Below are 9,128 nucleotides of genomic sequence, written 5' to 3'. Positions count from 1 at the left end.
AGCATCCAGGATTCCAGTGGGATGGGGAATGATCAGAACAGACAGCTGTCCGAGGGCTTTTTAGGCTTCTCTCCCCCCTCAGCTGCATGTTGACACAAAGACCTGCACAGGTCCCGGGCCACCCTGGCAAACAGTCTGCCCGCATCCCTCTCATGAGTTTCCAGCTCATCTGCAGCCAGCCAAGCACCACTGCAATCACAGGCACTTTGCATGGGGAGGGCTGTTTCTGGAGCAGTGAGCCGGAGCACCCAGCACAAAGGCTCTCTGCAGCTAAATTAGTTGGCCAGCCCTGCCCAAAACAACCTTTGTGATTGGCACTAACAGGGCAAATGCAGATGACTGGACATCAGCAGCGTGAGATATCGCCCCCCCCACAACCCCGTCCCACCCGCACCATCCTGCTGGGCATCCCATGCATTTCATTCTTCCAGAATCTGTTTTCTCTTCTTTCTTGAGTTCCTCTCCCATCCCATTTCCCTATCGGAATTTGGGGGATATAGCCTGCCATACTGCATGGGGTATACACAGAAAGGGTTTGGTAGTGGAGGGTTGCAGACTTGGCCTCTGGGCAGAGGTCAGGGGCTGCCTTGTGCAGGTTACAGTCAGCTCCATAACAGACCCACCACAGGTCAAAGCTGAGCCCATCAGTGAAGCTCATGATGTTTCTGTGAAAGCGTATTTAAGAAAGATCAGAAAGCACCAGATAGATGGAGGAGGAAGGAACAAAGTGAAAAACAAAAAAGGAAGGGTAAAGTCAGAAGAGGAGGTGCTCCATGGTGATGCAAATATTCTCTGCAGTCCATGGAAGGCTCATACCGGAGTAGCTATTTCCTACAGCCTGTGGAAAGGACCATGCCGGAGCAGATATTTACACAGCAGCCCATGGGGGAACCACTCCAGGGCAAATGGATATTCCTGACAAAAATGCAGCCCACGAAGGACCCACAGTGGAGGAGAATTTGCTGAAGGACTGCAGCCCGTTGGGATCCCATGCTGGAGTGCAGGAAAGGTGAGGAGGAAAGAGTGACAAACCACTTTGTACTGACCTTGATGCCCAGCCCCCAGCCCCTCTGCACCACTTTTGTTGGAGGGGAAGGGGGGGGGGGGGGCTGGGTAGGAGCGTGTGTAATGGAAGAGTTGAAATGGAGTCTGGGAAAGAGGGGGGTGGGTGGGGGAAGGTCTTGGTTTAATGCTTGTCTTTTTGTTTCCTATTACCCAAATTTATAATTACATTATAGTTTAATTGGCAATAAATTAAGTTACTTTTCCTGAAATTGTGTCTGTTTTGCCTGAAGAAGTAAGTGGTGACTTCCCTGTCTTTACCTCAATCCATGAGATATCTCACTCCTGTTTTTTTAATCTTTTCTCCCCCTTTCCTGCTGAAGGAGGAGAATGAGTGGGCAGCTGGCTTGGAGTTTTGCTGTTAGCCAAGGCTAACTCACCATGCATGCATAAGGAGAAACTCTCCCATATGACTTTTTCCCAGTACTGTAAGATCTCTGCCTTAAAGGGTATTCCTGCCCTTTTCCTGCCACAGGCAGGAAAAAAAGATGCAAAGATGCATCTAGAGGTCTTCAGGAAAGTCCCAGCTACTGCCCAGGCTGCTGGTTCAGAGCAGATCCCTATAGAGAGAACTTGACAAGGTTTGGTTTTACTAGATAGCAGAAACTGATGTGAATTTTTGTGCTCAGAGGTGTGCTGGCTCCTAGACTGGGAGAAAAAGCATCTCTGAGCTATTCCTTTATCTACAAAATAAACAGGCCCAGTGACTAAGCAGTGAATAATCATGTCTTGGTGAAGTATAGCAGTCAAATGCACGCAGAAGCTTGGGCTTAAACAGTCCCCATCCTGCTGGGGATGCCTTTTTTCCTGCTTTATGTATCTGAGAATTCAAAACCACCAGAAGATATCTGGGTGAAATTTTACCCAAAATACTTGCACAAGCTCAAATGAAACAGCCTGAGTGGATGAATCAGGTCCTGATGTAAGAGTAGCTTAAGGAGGAGGAAAGGATTAGAAAATGAACTGAGACAGGCTCTTGAATGAATGGCCCAGGCACTTTCTGTCTGCCAGGGAGAGCAGTGAACATGTTTCAGGGACATGGGCTCAGCCCATTATCAGTCTGTCAGTCTTTTAGCAGTTACAAAGGGGAAGCTGCAGCAGGAAAAGCAATTGGCAGTTCTAATTGCCCTCCTCTCAACACCAGCCTTTGAACCAGCTTGGGGGTGAAGGGAGATTTTCCCCCTTCCACAGTGCCACATTGCAGGCCTCAGCCAGGGACTCTGTTGTCCCACTGGGTGTTCTTTGTTTCCTACTGGGCACCATTGTCAGCCTTTGTGTCCCATTACCAGCTGGTTCATTTTCTTGATAGTTTTGTATGGTTGAAGTGAGCTTTGAAAGTCAAAAGATAGAGCAGAGTGCCAAATGGGCTCTGGCTGCACGTTCCTGTATCCAAGCATGTTAGCAACAGCATGGACTTGGATGGATGGAGGGGGTGGCCAGCGTTGCCATTTGTTGGCATTGCCCAACTCAGGAATTCAGAAAGCAAGAGTCAGAAACCTCAGAAGAAATATTCAATATTGGAGACAGCTGGGACATATTTCAAAGGTTTCTCCAAAATTAGTAGTACAGATGCACACTATTTTCACTTTTCTGTTTAACATGTTATGATCCTATGACTCCAGGATTTAGGATTTTACTGAAAAACTATTTATCATCAGATTTGTGATAAAATAAAAAATTTAAAAGTCTATAGAAATGGAGAATGAGTATGGGATATACTACGTGATGTTCCATGAGGATTTGTCAGGGCCTGGAGAGCATTAATGGCCCAGACCAGCCTCACCTGGAGCCTCCACCTACATGCCCTGCCTGCTGCCCCAAAGGGCTGCATTTAATCTCAGGATCTGAGCCTTTAGTCCTTGCCTGAGATATGCTGTAAAACTGTTGGTGTACAGTGCAGCCGTGCCCATTCCCACGTGGCTGTGGACTCCACTGACCCTGATGTGTAGATTGACAATGGATCTGCCTCACTGACACGAGCTCCTCCGATGATTGAGACTCTTCATTGAACCTGTTCATGATATCTGGTGCTGCTCACCTTGCTTGGGTACTGTGTGGCTGGTGAGGTCCCTGCACCACTGGCCATGTTATCGCCCTTTGCTCCTGGCTTCCTGTCCCTTAGGAAGCAGACAGCCCTCTTGCTTCCTGACAAGAACAAACTCCTTTCCATACATTTGATTTATTTAATACATATAAAGAAATGCATGTTTTCTTCCTCAACTTGCCAACATGTTGATGCAAAAACATCCTGCTCCTGGAACATACACAGACATCAAACGTACCTGTCCTAGATGCCACAATCTTACTGAGTATTTGCAGGTTGTTAATACACATGAGGTAGTCCAATCTTTCTGCCACTGAAAAACTATAGACTGCCTACTGTGCATTATGAGATTTTTGACAGTTACCTCAATCTGCAGGTCCTGGATTCATGTGATTAGTATCCACCATTTCAGTGAAAACCTGTATTTCTAACCCTTTTGGCTACAACATGAAAATGCCATGCTAAAGGCTGATTCTAGAAGGTAAATGAAAAGCCAGAAACTGTTACTCCTGGCCCCAGAGTGTCATCCATTTCTTTTATGTTTTAGATCTGCTGATGCTGAAATTCATTTTTTAAACACTGGGAAATTGCTTCCACTTTCTGGAGCATAATTATGGCAATCTGACACATCCCATTGTTTGCTGTATTTAAAGCTACACCAAGCTACACTGCATTTAGACTTTGCAATTCCAGGTATATAAAAAAGTTTAGCATCCCAAGCAGGTATCCTTACCATGTTTGCTTCTGGGGGAAGTTTATGCAACCAGAAGGAGCACTGCTAGCATGAGATCCATGACGCACTGTGTGTTTGCACTGTTAATAGGACTTCATGTGAGAGCCAGATGCTCAGAGGTGTTCGGTCATGTTGGCAGCGCCTGCTACAGCCTGGGCATCCCTCCAGGCTCTGCCAGGGAGTAGCAGAGCCCTGAAGTTTTGGGCTTCCTCTTTTTCCTCAGTCACAAAGCAAGATGAAGACTTTCTCATCTCAGCAAGGGAAGGATGCATGTGCATTCCCATCAGTGCTCTCACAATAATGAGGAAAAAGGAAGAAAAAAAAGTAAAATTGAAAGCATGAGAATTGCCTTATTTCATCCAGCTGCCTTGGGCCTCAGAGAAACTGCTTGTCTCTGAGGATTAGGCCTGGCCACATGCCTCTGTGCAAGGATCTTTGCTATATCTACTGCAGATTTAGTTCTGTGGAGAGGAACAGGAGGACCAAGGCATTCCCCTCACTTCCCTGCTGCAGTCTGGTGTGTGGGCAGGCAGCCACTCCATCCAGGCAGCAGCTGCATCCAGCTGGATTTGCTGCTCTCCCAGCTCCTCTCTGCTGCTGGCAAGATGCAGTAGAGAGGCCAAAACCCAGCACAAGTAGAATCATAGCATCACTCATGTCGGAAAAGACCTTTAAGATCATTGAGTCCAACTGTAAACCTGACACTGCCAAGTCCATCACTAAACAATGTCCCTAAGTGCCACTTTTACATGTTTTTTAAATACCTCCAGGGATGGTGACTCAGCAACTTCCCTGGACAGCCTGTTCTAACGCTTGATATAACCCCTTCAGTGAAGAAATTTTTCCTAACAATCTAAACTAATCTAATATACAATTTAGAAAAATGACTCCATGATGTAAGCACTCCTTCAGACCCCGTGCCTTGGCTGTCATGTGTGCTCTCTCATGGGTTAAAAACACCTTTGTATTTTCTTGGCTCAGCAGGATGCTAGCATTGGCTTGGGCCACAGGGAGGGGGTCTGGACTCAGTGCAGAGAACCCTGACCTGCCACAGGAGAGCAGAGCCCATAAAGCTCTGCAAAAAACCCTCCTGTGCTGGGTCTGAAAGGGGCTTCCCTCAGTCCACGGAGCAATAGTGAAGGCACCACCACCACACGTCTGTACAGATCACAGCTGGATCCAGCTTTGGCTCCCTTTCCTCTTTCATACATGTCTCAGAAGTCTGCAGGGAAGCTGGATTTTTACTGAGCCGTTTCAAAGCTCTCTCATTAACTGCTTGCCAGCAGCCAGTTCTCTGATAATGGGTATCGCCTCTGGAAATTGCAGCCCCATAGCAACAAGGAGTTTAATGGCTATTATTCCTAAATGAAGGACACAGCTTTAGTAATCCACCTCTTGCTTCTAGCAAAGTCCCTTAGAAGTGATGATTTCCCTTCACAGGTAAGGCAGAAAAATACACACAATCACATGTTAAAAAGACACAGCCTGGCCAGGTAGCGCAATTTTTAATATTTCAAAATACTGCTTTTTTTTTTTTTTTTTTTTTTTTCCATGAAGTCAGATGAAGATACAGGAATCCTGTAGGCATTTTGAAAATTGAAAGGTGCTGATATCCCTTACAACAAACAACAGGAGATCTGATTTCAAGGGTAGGACTCATTTCACCTGATTTCCAGCAGAGACTTTTAGGACTCTTTTCCAATGCTTGTCCACTTTCAAGTTGAAGAAATTTTTCTGTATGTGCCACCATATGGCAACATATGCCCATTGCCACCGTCCTGCCTCTGTGCAGCTGAACCTGTCTCTGACCTTTCTGCAGCCCCTTCAGACAGTGGAAGATTCTATGAGATCCCCCTCAGACTCCTTCTGTCAGACCAAATCCAGCTCTCAGCTCCCCTCATGTCTTGTGCTCTGGCTCCAGCTATCTCAGTGACCCTCCTCTGGATCCATTACAGGTCATCAACATTTCTCCCATATCAGGGTGTCCCAAAAGTGAACATGGCAGGTGCATTCACCCTGATCAAGGGTTTCCTGGCTGTTGCAACAGAGTGGCTGCTGATTCTTTTTTCAAGCCCTTGTTCTCAGGTCTTTACGGTAATTGGAGCCTTCAGCCAGTACGGGCAGATTCCGATAACAGATCAGATTCAACTCGGCTATAAATGGAATCCCCTCGGGGAGACATTTTGAGCCAGTCCCCCCTGGATCAGCTGCTGTCAAGGAAATCTGTCCTTGGATCAGGGTGCTGCCCAAGGAAACTCCTTGAGGTTGAGAACCCTCAGTTTTCAGGTGAGTGAGTGAATATTTTGGATTGTTGTCAAATCCTAGGAATTTCTGGAACTGACTGTGCAGTAGTAGTTTTCCTCTCTTTGACATTCAGATCTGGCATTTATTAATGATTGATAATGAATGAGAATGATCTGTCATTTATTAATGATTGCGGGAGTGCCAATTGATTATACTTAAAATAAATTTTATTTTAAGTATTTGTTCTATTTGAAAGCTTCTGCAACAGATACTCCAGATCTGCCCTCATGAGTGTCGCATAAATGGGAAGAATCACTCTGACATGCCAGCTATACTGGTGTTAATACAGCCTGGTATTAAGTTAGCCTTTGATAACAGAAGGGTGCATTCAAGGCAAGGACAGAAAAATCTGGAAAGATCATGTACAGCTCTTTTGCACCACCCTCATCCCAGCAGGCAGTGACGGGCAGGCAGCATGACAGTGACAAAGATGCTTCAAGGCATCCTGAGGGGCTCTGGACCTCATCAGGCACTCAGGCTATTTTTCTGTCCCCAGTAAGTCCAAGCTGACAACTTTCCTCTCCACAAGACACACACACACAGACCATCGTCCCCTACTGGTGCAACACTGCTCAATCCTGTCTCCATGATCTCCATGCCACTGGCTCTCACAGATAAATCCCCTTCCCCATCAATTTCTGCTCACACAGCAGCTCTGTCACCCCTGACATGGCCAGCAGGGTTTTTTTTTTAGCTTCCTTGGACATGATAAAGTGATCTTGGAAAGATGAATACCCTGACTAGCTCCAGCCAGAATGAGTTAAAATCGTAGGTTGTCCCAAATGTCCCTAAGCTATGTAGTGGCCTCACTCTGCACATGCCTGGTACTTTCCTTCCCTGCCTCTCATGTGCCACCTTCACTCACCCCATCACCAGTGGAATCAGAAATAAGAATAGTTTGAAGTTATGGAGAGGGCTGGTAAAATTGGATTATCACCTTGCTTGGGTGGAAAGAAAGGGTTTAGAGAAGCTACAGGGTGGGAGAGAGTTGGCAGCATGAACTGAAGGTGCACAGGGATAAGCAAGCAACCCTGGGCAGGGCTGAGGACAACCAGCAGAGAAGCTACTGGCTGGATGCAGTATCTGGTGTACATTCTCCAACCAAGGAGCACCAGGGAAAATCACAACACCCCTGGGTCCTTCTTTTGACCAAGCACAACTCCACCCAGTGAAAGCACTGTCATCCTGCAGGCTGGGCCTGGCACAGGGGGAACCTGCGCACATGAGTGTTTGTGCCTGTGACACCCCATGGTGTCCCTGGGCACATGTGTGGGTGGGGGAGCAGCCGACTGTGGAAGCAGATCCGTGCAGTACCGGTCCTGGGGTGTGCCTGCTCTGACAGAGAGGACAAGATGCACAGCGACAGTGCCTGACCCCTGTGGCCACCTGCACTCACCATGGCACTACATGTCCATGTACAATAAACAGCTTGGAGGACCGTAACTGGCTTAGAAATATGAAGTTTCTAAGAGTGTTTCTGCAGCTTGTTTTTGCAGCTCTCGAGATTGCATTGTCTGCCTTTTTTATGTGCCAATGGGGCTGCAAAAGCTTTCCAAATTTTGTAATGAAAGCAGCATTTCTCCCACAGTCATCATGGGACTCCAAGATCTGGGAAACATTGAATAGTATAAAAGTCACAATAACCTTTTAACATCCTTGAATATCCTCTACAGAATGGACAGAAGGTTTGAGTTCTGTATCTCACTGAAGAGCCACCTAACCCAGACAGAGGATTCCTGCTAGATACCAGCATGACCCCGGGGAGGAGTTTCACAGCAGCTGTGCACCCCTTCTCGAAAGAGCAATATCCTGGAGCATATTGCAGGATGCTGGAGCTGGTGCCTGAATGCCCCCAGGACAATTAGATACCAGTGTACAGTTAACTGCTACAGCCGATTTCCATGGTTGGGCAAATGAAGCCACTGCAAGTAAGAAGAGTTTATTCAAGTCTTAAAAGCACAGCTTGAAAAGCTGCGGATTCAGCGGCAGCTAATGCAGGGAATCTTCCCCTTCCCCAACCCAACGAAGCGTGGGGGAAATAGGGCAGGTGCTGGGGAAGGACATACAGGGCTCCCCACAGCCTGGGTGCGCAGCCTGGGCTCTGTTCTGGGGAGTGACCTCCCCGAGCCTGCGTACAGCTGGTGGTGTCTGGGCTTGTGCAGCCCCACACTTGCCAGCCTCTGCCAAGCAGCACATCCATGGCATGTCCAGGGACAGAGGCAGAGAGATGCTGCCAGCAGCACCGGCTTGCCTGCTTGCACTGTGCAGGATGAGAAGGTGTGAGCACCCTGTACCCCAAAGAGATAGCACTGGGATGCCTCACCTGCAGCCTGACCCTGGCTGCTGCCAGCTGAACCAGCCAGTCACCCGCTCTGCCCTGCCTCTGGGTACTTTAAATAGGTCAGCAGCAGGTGACTGGATGAAATTACCCTTCATTTTATTGTAAGGGAGCTGCAGACGAGGTCCTTCCCTGTGGCTAACAGCAGGGTTTTTCAGTGACAATGTAATGATTTTAATCCAGCAGTTTTTATTAACTCCTCACGTGCCATGTGCCTGTGACAGTTCAACACCACCAGCTGGGTCAGGAGGATGTTGTCACTGCTCTTAAATGTGCAGAGGGACATGTCCCAGGCATCACTGTGGGCCACAGTGGCACAAACACCTCAGTGGGGAGCCAGTGAAAAGCCTTTCTGTGCTCCCCTGACTCTGCAGAGACCAGCAGCCAGTGTGAAGGTCTGTAACAGTGAAGTGCCAGTTTAGCCTTGAGATTAAAACCTCTCCGTTTCTGAAGGTAAACAGAACAATGCTGGTCTTCACATGTCACTGGGTGCTGTGAATGCTCACTATGGCAGAGAGCAAGTAGAGTCACAATAAAGGGCATCAGTGTATGGACACTGTGGGAGACCAGGAAAGGCAAAAGTAGGGATTGACTGGTGGACAAAATTAGCTCTTATGGTGGGTGAACATGAGGGCAGGGATGCCTCA

The sequence above is a fragment of the Athene noctua genome, chromosome 22 (assembly GCF_965140245.1).
Source record: "Athene noctua chromosome 22, bAthNoc1.hap1.1, whole genome shotgun sequence".
Lineage (NCBI taxonomy): Eukaryota > Metazoa > Chordata > Aves > Strigiformes > Strigidae > Athene > Athene noctua.
The sequence above is the reverse complement of the archived record's forward strand: the minus strand, read 5'-3'. Positions refer to the sequence as shown.